Source organism: Sorex araneus, chromosome 2 (genome assembly GCF_027595985.1).
Source record: "Sorex araneus isolate mSorAra2 chromosome 2, mSorAra2.pri, whole genome shotgun sequence".
Lineage (NCBI taxonomy): Eukaryota > Metazoa > Chordata > Mammalia > Eulipotyphla > Soricidae > Sorex > Sorex araneus.
In genome coordinates this window covers 229,416,877-229,429,469 of record NC_073303.1, presented here as the reverse complement: position 1 = coordinate 229,429,469, position 12,593 = coordinate 229,416,877, and the positions used below count along the sequence as shown (strand labels likewise).

The 12,593-nt window shown below is 42.5% G+C and overlaps 1 protein-coding gene across 1 annotated transcript in view; it reads right to left on the bottom strand.

The window, feature by feature from the left end:
- Positions 1–12,593, bottom strand: part of LOC101546748 (chromatin remodeling regulator CECR2) — a 163,741-nt gene that overhangs the window by 140,007 nt on the left and 11,141 nt on the right. The gene's annotated exons all lie outside the window — the stretch shown is intronic.

Genomic DNA, 12,593 nt, shown 5'->3' with positions numbered 1-12,593 from the left:
GTCTCAGTAACGTCTCCATTCGTCCTAGCCCTGAGATTTTAGAAGCCTCTCTTTACTCATCCTTCCCAACGATGCCACATTGGAGGCTCTTTCAGGGTGAGGGGAATGAGACCCAGCATTGTTACTGGTTTTGGCATATGAATACACCATGGGGAGTTTGTGAGGCTCTCCCATGTGGATAGGAAACTCGGTAGCTTGCCAGGTACTCCCAGAGGGAGAAGTAGGCTATAAGCTGTCGCGCACTTCTGGGAGCTTGGTTGTAAGTTTCTGGATGTTGGCAGTTGGTGGAATTACAAGGTACCGGGCACAGTCCCTGGGTGTGACCGCCTAGCTACTGGAAAATGGAAAATCTGGGCGGAAGAGGCCCAGTCCCGATCCGAGCAGGCTTGGAGGTCTCAGCCCTGGGTCCCATACACCTGATTTCTCTGCCAGTACCTTCATCCGTGAGGCTTGTCTGAACGTGTGGAGAGGGGTCTTGTGCATGGCTGTGGCTAGGCTCCAGAGGTCTTCAGCCTCGGAAGCTCTGCTGGGGTAGGGAGGGAAGCTGGAGCCCACCCCCTCCGAGGGGTCCCAGGAAAGACAGCCAGGAGCGTGGGTGATGAATGTACACCAATATTCACTGCAGCACTCAGTACAATAGCTAAGAGCTGGAATCAACCTACACGTCCAACAATAGATTAAGTGGATCATGAAGATATGGTATATATACACAATGGAGTACTACTGCATCTGCTAAGGTTGATGAAATCATGAAATTCGCTGCAACATGCATGAAACTGGAAGATAAATGAAGTAAACCAGAAAAAGGATAAACATGTATCATATATGTGGTATTTAGAATACCTGGATGAGGAAAATACAAGGTTTAAAGGGGGATGCCCAGAACACCCTTGACCCCAGAGTATAGGGAGGAAAAAGAAAGAAATAGAATGGAGGGGAAGTGGAGAAGAGACAAATGAAAAGCAAGGGTTGGGGGCAGGGGTCAAGGGGATTCAGGTACATGGGTTATGTTAAGGAATGACAGAGCGAAATATTCCAACCACAGAGTCAACAATACTGAAATCACGAGAGCCAAATTTGAACAACCAAACTTTAAAAAGTGCCTGTCAAGACTGCAGGCTGGGGGATAGCAGGACTTGGGGAGGGAACCTGAGAACACTGATGGAGGGAAGTTGACATGGCGTGGGATAGTTGCTGGAATGTTGTCTGCCTAAAATGAAACTGTGAATAACAGTAAATCACAGTGCTTAAATAAGATAAAATTTTTAAAATTAATGTCAGGGATTAAAGAAAAACAAAAATTATTTAAAAGAAAGAGGTTAAATAAAGAACTCAGTAAGCTGAGTGCATTCTTTGCATTCAGAAGGAGCAGGAAGGATACCTGACACCATATGGCCCCCTGAGCACTGCTGAAAGCAGCCCAACACAAGGGGAGGCGTTTGCCTTGTACTCGGCCAATCCAGGTTGGATCCATATGGTCACCTGAGCACCACCAGAAGTAATTCCTGAGTGCAGAGCCAGGAGTAACCCCTGAGCATCGCTGGGTGTGACCCAAAAAGAAAAAGAAAAAAAGAAAAAGAAAACAACCTAATGCTGCTGATATGGCCCAAAAAGAACAAAAGCAATAGCAACAACAGAAAAAAACAACCACTAGATGAAGTAGCATGTGAAGAATGGATGCCCCAGAAAGTGTGTGTGTGTGGGGGGGGAGAAAAGAACCTCAATATACAAAATTCTTTACATTAATGGAAAACCTAACTTCTAGAACAAAGGACTTGGCTCAGCAGTAGAGGACTCACTTGCATGAGTAAGGCTCTGGGTTTAGTCCCTGACAGTATACACAAACACACACACAAACACACACACACACACACACACAAGATCACTTTCTAAATGCAAAGAGACATTAAAAACACATAAAAGCAATTTTTCCACTGACATAGGCCTTATTACATAGTGGAGAAAATTCCAATGCCTTCATTTAAGAGACCAAACGCAAAAGTCTCGTATCTCTCCCAGCACCGGGCCATCATGATCAAAGCAGAAGTTTAGTTTTGCTGCGATGTTAGACTTGACAATGGTGCTGAATTAGCTTTGGGTATTAAAGACAATTCAGAAACCAGCAAATCATGAAGTAATATGAAAGTAAATGGTGAGCTTGAGTGCTGATATAAAGGTAGGTGATTTTATTATTATTATTATTATTATTATTATTATTATTATTTTGCTTATTGGGTCACACCTGGCAGTGCACAGGGGTTACTCCTGGTTCTACACTCAGGAATTACTCCTGGCGGTGCTCAGGGGACCATATGGGATGCTGGGATTCGAACCCAGGTCGGCCATGTGCAAGCCCTACCCGCTGTGCTATCACTCCAGCCCCAGGTGATTTTATTTTTTAAGAAACTCTAGAAATAAGTTGACTGTAGAAGAAAGTTATATCCCAAAGTATATCATCAGTTGAATGAAATATCCCTATTTCGGAATGTTGTCTGAAGGACTTCCATGCATAAGGAAGCCAAGTCAATTCCAAATGTGATGACTTTAAAGAGAGAGTAACAACTTTGTTTAGGAATAATGTTTCAGGCTAAAATTAAAACCCCAAGCCCAGGGACAAAGCTCACTTAAGACATCATCTGTGTTGTATGCGTGAGGCCACAGGTATGTATGTGGGCACCAAACCATATCACTGCCCATACACTACAGGAGCAAAATAAAGTCACGGGTGATCCAATCATCTTTCAAAATGCACTGCTGAATTGCTCTGCCAACACAGTAAAGTTCTTCCTTGGGAGAACAACACTTAACAACAGGACAACAAAATCACCTAATGGCACATTAATCAGACCATGTCCCCCATTGTTAAGCAACCCATGACTGTTAGCAAACTTCCAGTAAAAAAAGACAAACTGTGACCAAGGAGCACAGTGAGTAGAGACCCTGCCTTGAAATCATGCGGTCATGACTTCAATACCCAGTGCTTCAGCATGTACTGACCAGTCCCATAGGTTCTAGTATCTGAGACTACTGTGCTGCAATCAACAGCTGTGTAGCACTGCAACTAAAACATATGTGTTCATACCACGAGCTGGAAGTGTGACGCCTGATGAGCACTATGTGAGCACCACAGCAACCCCCGGTGCACAATGCAACTAGAATATGCGCAAACACCAGAACTAGAGGAGTACAAGCCATGGTGAGCAACCCAATCACACACATGAGCAATCTGATAAGCAACCCTGGGGAGCACAACTGAAGGTGCACACAACTACAGGTCAGTTGTGTATGAACCCCATCATCCCAAACAAAACACATTATTTATTAAAATACATTACATACTTATTAAACTACATTGGTATACAGTAATCATGGAAGCATCAATGAAAGCATCAGTAAAAGCATATAAAAACAAAGTAAAGGGAGACACTGACAGCAACAAAACAAGAGTTGAATTCAACACCTCACTTAAATCAGCTGACAGATTATCTAGATGGGAAATCAACAAAGCACTGTGTTTTGGGGCCACACCTGGCAAAGCTCAGGGGGTGTAATACCTGGGTCTGCACTCAGGAATTACTCCTGGTCCCGTGCTCCGGGGACCATATGGGTGCTGGGGGGAGGGGGTGGTCAAACTGTGGTTGAGCGTATGCGAGGCAAGCTCCCTTCCCCCTGTGCTATCTCTCCAACCCCAATAAAGGCATTTTTAAACAGTAAATCAAAGTAAGTGGACTTAATAAATACAGAACTTTTCATTCCAAAACAACAAAATACATATATGTAACATTCTTCAGGATAGACTATATTTTAGGACACAATAAATTTATTAAGACTGGAATCATCACATCTTTTACATCATAGAAATATGAAAAAAGAAATCAACAAGATAGAAAAACCACAAGTGTGTGGAAACTGAACAATATGCTACCGGACAACTATTGGGTGAATGAGAAACTCTAGGGAGAAAAATTAAGACAAATTAGAAGAAAGGCTGATCTACCAAAACCTATGAGATGAAACGAAAGTGTTACTTCAAAGTAAGTTGATAGTTACACGTAGTAACAGTTGAAGCAACATAGTCACAGACTTACTTCAAGAAACAAGAAAAATAACAATCTAGCTTTTACCTTTAGGAATTAGAAAAAAACAAAATGAGACCAAAAGTTAGTAGAAAGATAGAAGTCATAAAAACTAGAGTAGAAGGGGTCTGGGATTCAACTCAAAGGGCTGGAGTGCAAGCTGCCCGTAGCGCTCTATATGGTGGTGAGGACTGGTCTGGAGTCAGTCATGTGCAAAGCAAGCACCTAACCTGTTGTACGCTCTCTCCAGTCCAAAAGTCTACTCTGAAACTTAGAAGTTTTCACTGGGTAAATTTTCACAAACTTGGATTTGGCAACATATTCTTAGCGATGACGCTATAGGCATAAATAACAGACGTAACTGATAAGCTAGACTTTGGTCAATTTAAATCATTAAGTTTTCAAATGATTTTCACCATCAAGAAAGTGAAGAAAGAACCAAGAACACAGCCCACTAGGGTGGAAAACATACTTAAATTGGAGAAAATATTTGCAAATCACCTATGATGAGACTTATGATTTTTTTTGAAAAAGTTCTTAGAAAAGAAGACAGCACAAATTTTTATTTTTTTTAATTTTTATATAATTTATTTATTTTTAATTAGAGAATCACCGTGAGGGTACAGTTACAGATTTACACACTTTTGTGCTTATACTTCCCTCATACAAAGTTCGGGAACCCATCCCTTCACCAGTGCCCATTCTCCACCACCCGTAAACCCAGCGTCCCTCCCACCCTCCCCAATCCCATCTCCCCCCCACCCCACCCTGCCACTGTGGCAGGGCATTCCCTTCTGTTCTCTCTCTCTAATTAGCTGTTGTGGTTTGCAATAAAGGTGTTGAGTGGCCGCTGTGCTCAGTCTCTAGCCCTCATTCAGCCCACAACTCCCTTCCCCCACATGGCCTTCGACTACAATGTAGTTGGCGATCGCTTCTCTGAGTTGCCCTTTCCCCGGAACGTGAGGCCAGCCTCGAAGCCATGGGGTCAACCTCCTGGTACTTATTTCTACAGTTCTTGGGTATTAGTCTCCCACTCTGATATTCTATATACCATAGATGAGTGCAGTCTTTATATGTCTGTCTCTCTCTTTCTGACTCATTTCACTCAGCATGAAACTTTTCATGCCCATCCACTTAACTACAAAATTCTTGACTTCCTTTTTTCTAACAGCTGCATAGTATTCCATTGTATAGATGTACCAAAGTTTCCTCAACCAGTCATCCGTTTTGGGGCATTCGGGTTTTTTCCAGGACAGCACAAATTTTTAATTAGAAAACTCCTTTAAACTGAGTTTAAAACTCTGGGGGCCAGAGCGATAGTATAGCAGGTAGGGAGTACAGCAGGTAGGACATTTGCCTTGCACAAAGCCAGCCCAGTTCGATCGCCGGCATCCCATATGGTCCCCTAAGCACCGCCAGGAGTAATTCCTGAGTGCAGAGCCAGGAGTAACCCCTGAGCATTGCTGGGTGTGACCCAAAAAGAAAAAAAAAATTTTAATGACATACTGTTATCTGGACTGGAGCGACAGCACAGCGAGTAGGGTGTTTGCCTTGCACACAGCCGACCCAGGTTCAATTCCTCTGTCCCTCTCAGAGAGCCCAACAAGCTACTGAGAGTATCCCGCCCGCACGGCAGAGCCTAGCAAGCTACCCGTGGCATATTCGATATGCCAAAAACAGTAACAAGTCTCACAATGGAGACGTTACTGGTGCCCACTCGAGCAAATCAATGAACAGGAGGACAGTGCTACAGTGCTATACTATGATCTATATTTTTCCAATTTTATGGTGATCATTTAAATGCTAAAATTATGCCAAAGTGTGTTGGGGTTTGTTTTGTTTGGGGGCCACACTCAGTGCCTCAGGTTACTCCTGGTCAGGGAATCATTTGGGGGTGGGCATCAAATCCATGTTTTCTTCATGAAAAGCACTTGTGTGAGCTCACTGAGCTCTCGGTCTAGTCTAATAAAATGTTTTATAGATTTTATTTCCTTTGAGTTTCTAAGTCACACCTGGTTGTGCTGGGGGCTTATTCTTGACTCAGGATCACTCCTAATGGACTCAGAGACCTACAAGAGTGCTGGGGATCAAACTAGGGTTACAAGGACCTTACCCACTGTATTATTTCTCCAGCCCCTTAAGAAAATGTTTTAAGGGGCTGGAGCAATAGCACAGTGGGTAGGGTGTTTGCCTTGCACAAGGCCGACCCGGGTTCGATTCCCAGCATCCCATATGGTCCCCTAAGCACCGCCAGGGGTAATTCCTGAATGCAGAGCCAGGAGAAAACCCTGTGCATCTATCTCCAGATATGACCCAAAAAGCAAAAAAAAAAAAAAAAGTTTTAAGGCATATAAACACTGAAATATTTAGGGATAAAGGGATATATCACGCCTGCAACTTTTCAGAAATATGAAAAACTATTTTCAGGTAGGTAGAAACATAAGGATGGAAAGGAGAGAAAGAGGAAATAATGCTTAATGGAGACCCAGATGAAGAGTTTCAGAAACTTTGGGCACTATTCTTTCAGCCTTTTTTGTATATTTGACTTTTTGGGGAGCCATACCCAGTGGTGCTCAAGGCAGTTCTCGGGGGACAATACGGGATGATGGGGATCAAACTTGGGTCAACTGTGTGCAAGGCAAAAGTTCTACCCACTGGACACTCACTCTACTCCAGTCCCTGACACTGTCTTATAAAAATATCTGGGAGCCGGGATGTAAGTCTGTGATAGAGAATATGCTTTGCATAAATAAGACCTTGGGTTTGATTCCTGGTAACAAAAATTTGAAGTTTCAATGTTTAAAAACCATCCACCAGTGGGTTGGATTGATAGCACAGCGGGTAGGGCGTTTGCCTTGCACGCAGCCGACCTGGGTTCGATTCCCAGCATCCCATATGGTCCCCTGAGCACCACCAGGAATAATTCCTGAGTGCAGAGCCAGGAGTAACCCCTGTGCATCGCCAGGTGTGACCCAAAAAGCAAAAAAAAAAAAAAAAAAAAAAATCCACCAGTGCCATCTGCACTTCTATGTTCATTGCACACTATTCACAATAGCCAGAATCTGGAAACAACCAGAGTGCCTGAGAACAGATCACTGGATAAAGAACCCATGGTACATCTACACAATGGAATACTAAACAGTCACCAGGAAAGATGAAGTAATGAAGTTTGCTTATAAATGGATGGACATCATGCTGAGTGAAATGAGACAAAAGGAGAGAGAAAGAATTATTGCACTCCTCTGTGGGATATATAAAAGCATAATCTGAGACTCATGGACAGTATACCCACGGACAGTAGAAACAAGGGCCAGGGGGACTGGTCCATAAATGGAAGCTTGCCTCAAGAGGAAGGATGGGGGAGGCGGGGGAGGGAGGGGAGAAGGAGGCAGCAGAGGTGGGGGAGCAGTCAGGATTAGAGAAGTGACCATTCTGACAATGATAGTTGGAAATGGTCACTCTGGACAAGAACTGAGTGCTGAGAGTAGGTAAAGGAATACATGATAACCTCTCACTGCAAACCATAATGCCCAGAAGGAAAGAGAGAGAAGAAAAGTGCCTGCCATGGAGACAAGCTGGTAGGGGAGGAGGGGTGGTGGGAGGGAAATTGGGGGCACTGGCAGTGGGAAATGTACACTGGTGAATGGATGGGTATTGGAAAATTGTACAGTACTGCACACTGGTGAAGGGATGGGTATGACTGAAATCAATCCTGAACAACTTTGTAACTGAGTATATGACAGTGATTCAGTTTAAAAAATAGTAATAAAAAAATCACAAGTAATACAGTAAAAAAAGTTATTCTTCAAAAGACACTGACAGATTCTGTATATTAAGAGAAAAAAATTAATGTTATTCTAAAATGTCACTACTGGGACCAGAGTATTAGTACAGCTGGTAGCAACATTTGCCTTGCATGCAGTTGACCTGGGTTCTATCCCTGGGTGCAGAACCAGGAGTAAGCCCTGAGCACTGCCAGGTGTGGCCCAAAAATAAGACCAAAAAAAAAAAAAAAAGGAAGTTTTTATAGAGCCTGTGAAAACACAGACAAAAACAAAAACCTGTCTATTGAACTGTAATTCCCTCTGTCATGTGGAACCTGTTATTAAACAGGGCACACAGCATTAATACCTATTTTATTTGAGCACAAATTCCCAGTACAAAAAAAAGGATCTAAGAGTCTCATTAAGAGTCTCACAGATCATTAGATACTTACCAAGAAAAACTACAGTATTCCAATCAGCAATTAAGAATAAGTCTAAGGGGCCAGAGAGATAGCACAGCCGGTAGGGACCAATCCAGGTTCAATCTCCGGCACTCCTTTGGGTCCCCTAAGCACTCCAGTAGTAAGCCCTAAGCATCTCAAGGTGGGAGCAGTGGGTCCCACCCCCCCAAAAAAAAAGATAAGAAATCTAAAATTCTAGGGCTGGAGAAATAGTACAAGGATTAAGGTGCTTGTTGTGCACGTAGCTGATCTCAGTTCAACCCTAAGCACAGCAGGAATGATCCCTAAACACACAGCCAGAAGTAAGCCCTGAGCTGAGCACTCCCAGTGTGGCCTCACGTCCTGCGTCCCACCAAGAAAAGAACAAAAAATAGATCAAACCTAAAATTCTAATAATGAAAAGGGTATATTCCTAAATTCAGATTTTCATTTTACTAAGCAGCTGACAGTATGATAGTATGAAACAACTCTTCCCCACACACACAGCGGGAGGGAACAAAGACATGCAGGTACAAACATGGGTTAACAGTTGCAAACGGGTTAGTTTTTTTTTTTTAAGGTGTTTGTGGACTGCCTTCCATGTTGAGGCAGTGGATTCAATCCCAAGTACTGCCTCCCACCATCCCCAAAAGAAAGGGGAGGAGAAAAGAGTCCTACAATAACATTTGAAAGTTAACCATTTTAGAATTGAGATTTCTTTCCTTTTTCTAATAGTTATAATCACTGTATCACTGTCATCCCGTTGCTCATCGATTTGCTCGAGTGGGCACCAGTAACATCTCTATAGTGAGACTTGTTACTGTTTTTGGCATATCGAATACACCATGGGGAGCTTGCCAGGCTCTGCCGTGTAGGCGAGATACTCTTGGTAGCTAGCCAGGATCTCCGAGGGGGGCGGAGGAATCGAACCCGGGTCAGCCGAGTGCAAGGGAAACGCCCTACTGCTGTGCTATCGATAGCTCCAGTTCCAATAGATTTTAAAAACTTAAATATTTTTTTTCTTTTTTAAAGCTGTCTAGAGAGCTTTTTCTCTCTCATTCCAGGAGAATGCAGTTACAGTCCTGATGCTCTGCCTCTTTAAATAATGATCTTCCCAAGTCACCTCCAGCCTCTTCAAATCACCAATTCAAAAGATGTTTTCAATTGTATTTTTCCTGTACTTCTCTGAACACAGCAATGCCAATTTTGTGGAATCCATCCTGTGACAACAAGTGCCACTACCCAAGTTTCCAAAGATATATCTTTGGAATATATATCAGTGACTAGCTTCCAGAAACTGCTTTCTTCCACATGACATCTCAGGACAACTCTAGCGCTTCTTTAAGTTGCTTTCGGTGCATTACACTACATACAGACAAAAACATCCTTACCTGATACACCCCAACATTGTCAATCATTAGATTCTACTCTTTAATAACACCAGTGATAACGCCCCCTTCCACTGTAATAGTTGGAAACTATTCTTCTCTACTGTTCTATCCGATTTCTCTGCTCCGTAATATTCTGATCTCTTAATTAGCATCCCGCACGGCAGAGCCTGGCAAGCTCCCCATGGCATATTCGATATGCCAAAAACAGTAACAAGTCTCACAATGGAGACATTGCCTCGTGCCCACTAGAGCAAATCAATGAACAATGTGATGACACTGCTACAGTGCTACTGTTCTATCTGACCTATCTAAGGCAGATTTAACCTAGTAACAAAACATCCAGTCTTAAACTTTGTTAACATTCTTGTCTGAAATTTCAATCACTGAAGAAAAATTAATTCTAATGAGCACTGAACATCAAGGCTGAGATGTCACTCATGCCATCTCAGCCTAATATATTATTAATCCTCTGGAATTTTATTCAGTAAGAACCCCAAGTCCCACTTCCTCCAGGAAGCATCTCATTCATTATCACAGATTGCCTATGCAATAATACTGGAATAGGGGGTTGTTTGGATATTTACTTGGCAGTGCTTAGAGGACTACATTGTGACGCAAGACACTTAACCAGGCTGGTCTGCATGCAAGGCAAATTTAATCCCTATCCTAGGTCTCCTGCCTAGAAATCATATTATCACTCACACAGCACATAAATCTCACTATCACTGCCACCCCATCCATCTTTCTTTTAACATACTCTAATTCCCTAGGACCGAATAGCAATATTAATATTCCTAATGATAACAATAACAAATGGAAGATAGGCCCAGAGATGTGGCTCAGCAGATTAATGCATGCCTCAAACATGTGAAGCCATGCCGAATTCAATCCTGGGACTATAAGAAGAAGAGGAAGAGAGGGGAGGTGAAAATAGAAGAGGGAAGGAAGGTCAGTGGAGGGGAGAGAAGGGCAGGAGAGGGGAAATGGGAAAGAAAATCATACCGAAAAGAGACTGGAAATCGAAATGTTTTCTTTTAATTCCCCTATTTCTAAAGTTGCATGTTACATATGCCCAAATACAGTTACGGGTAATAAAGTCATGGTGAAAAGTCTGTTGTTATGTATGTGCGTACAGGTATCGGCAACATTAGCTCATTCCCCTCCCAGTCCTCCACATCCTGCAAGGATGGGCACTTGCTTTAACAACACAATAGAACTGGGGGGTGGGGAAGGGGAGAAGTCCTTCACAAACAATGGGGGGTATGCAGAATTAAGTTTGTATAGTATTTAATTACTATACCAAATTAATACTACACAAAGGGTAGGAAAGCATCCAAAATTAAATTCCTAATTTTGTTAAAAGATTAAAAAAATTTAATCACCTTTCCCCTATATAAAAAAGTATCCTTTGAACAAAGAACTCCAGAACACTGGTTACAAAAATTGTCTCCCACACTTAAAAGAATTCGCAAACACAACCTTTCAGAAGGAGAGAGGAGACACAATGGGGAAGAGGGAGAAGAAAAGATTTGCTAAAGAAGTAGATCAGTTAATTTAACACATTTTCTGTCAAGCAAATCAACTGTCCTTAGTGCCATTGTTGAAGAAACAATGAAGGGATGTTCATTAAAAGCAACTGGCCAGGGAGAAAAACCTCTTGCAGACAACCATACTGCCTAACAGTATTCTCGGTTAAGTATAATAAGCATAAGAGTATAACTTATTCCATTCTCAAAGATTATTTATTGGAGGTTGTTTAAAAGTTCAAATTAAAAACAAGAAGTGTGTAATTGTGACCTCATCCCTCCTTCTATTTTCACTTATTTCTGTAGGTTAAGGAGTGGGGGAAGGGGCACAGGAGATGCACAGAGTCTGTTGTGTAAAAGTGACAACCATTCACACATTTAATTCAGGAGGTCACATGCCTCGGTGACATACTGCCAAGTCAGGCAGTTACTTTAGCAAACCTACCCTAGGGAAACAGCAGTCCCTATGCATCCCCTCGAGTGTCTAAAATGTAAAAGACCAAAGCTATAAGCCACTGACCTTCTTTCCAGTTATAATGGAAACTTAATGGCATCATTTGAACCAAAGATCTGTAATGTAAAAGCTTTATTTTATTTATTTTGGGGCAGTACGCCTGGATCTGCACTCCAGAATCACTCCAGGTGGGGCTGGGTGATGGGCCATATGGGGTGCCAGGATCTAATCCAGGTCAGCCACATGCAAGGCAGGCACTCTCTACCTACAGCACTCTCTCCAGCCCCAGTATAAAGCAATCTTTCGAAAGAATAATGAAAGTCTATTTCAGGGGCCAGAGAGGTCATACTGAAGACAGGGAGTGCACGTGTACTGCATGGAGCCAACCCTTGGGTCGGTCCCCAGTATTCCAAATGGTCTCCCAGCTCTGCCAGGAGTGATTTCTTAGTGCAGTCAAGAGTAATCACATTGTAGGATATGGCAAAAAAAAAAAAAAAAAAAGCAAAACTCTACTTCATACATTTCAACATTAACTACACTGCATTTTTAAAGTGTACATTCAAATAAATTAACAAAATAGAGAACATAAGAGAATTATTCAGAAGGGTCATGTATCCTGCCAGAGAAGCCTATTTATTCGATTCTGGTTTTTAGTGTCACACCCAAACCTGCTCAGGGTTTACTCCTGGCTCTACCCTCTGGAATTACACCTGGCAGTGCTGGGGGAACCATAGGGGATGCCAAGGAAAGGCAGACCAGAAGCAGCCTCAGTCTACAGGCCAAATGAAAGGAGGCATTTCTTTATGGGAATCCAATCAGCTCTTTTCCCTTAACTGAATCCCTAGGAAGAAAAAAAAAAAATTACTAAAACATTTTCCCCAGCTTTCTGACATGTGTGACTGCTAATCTGGGACCAACTTTAACTTCCTTCAATTTCTATAA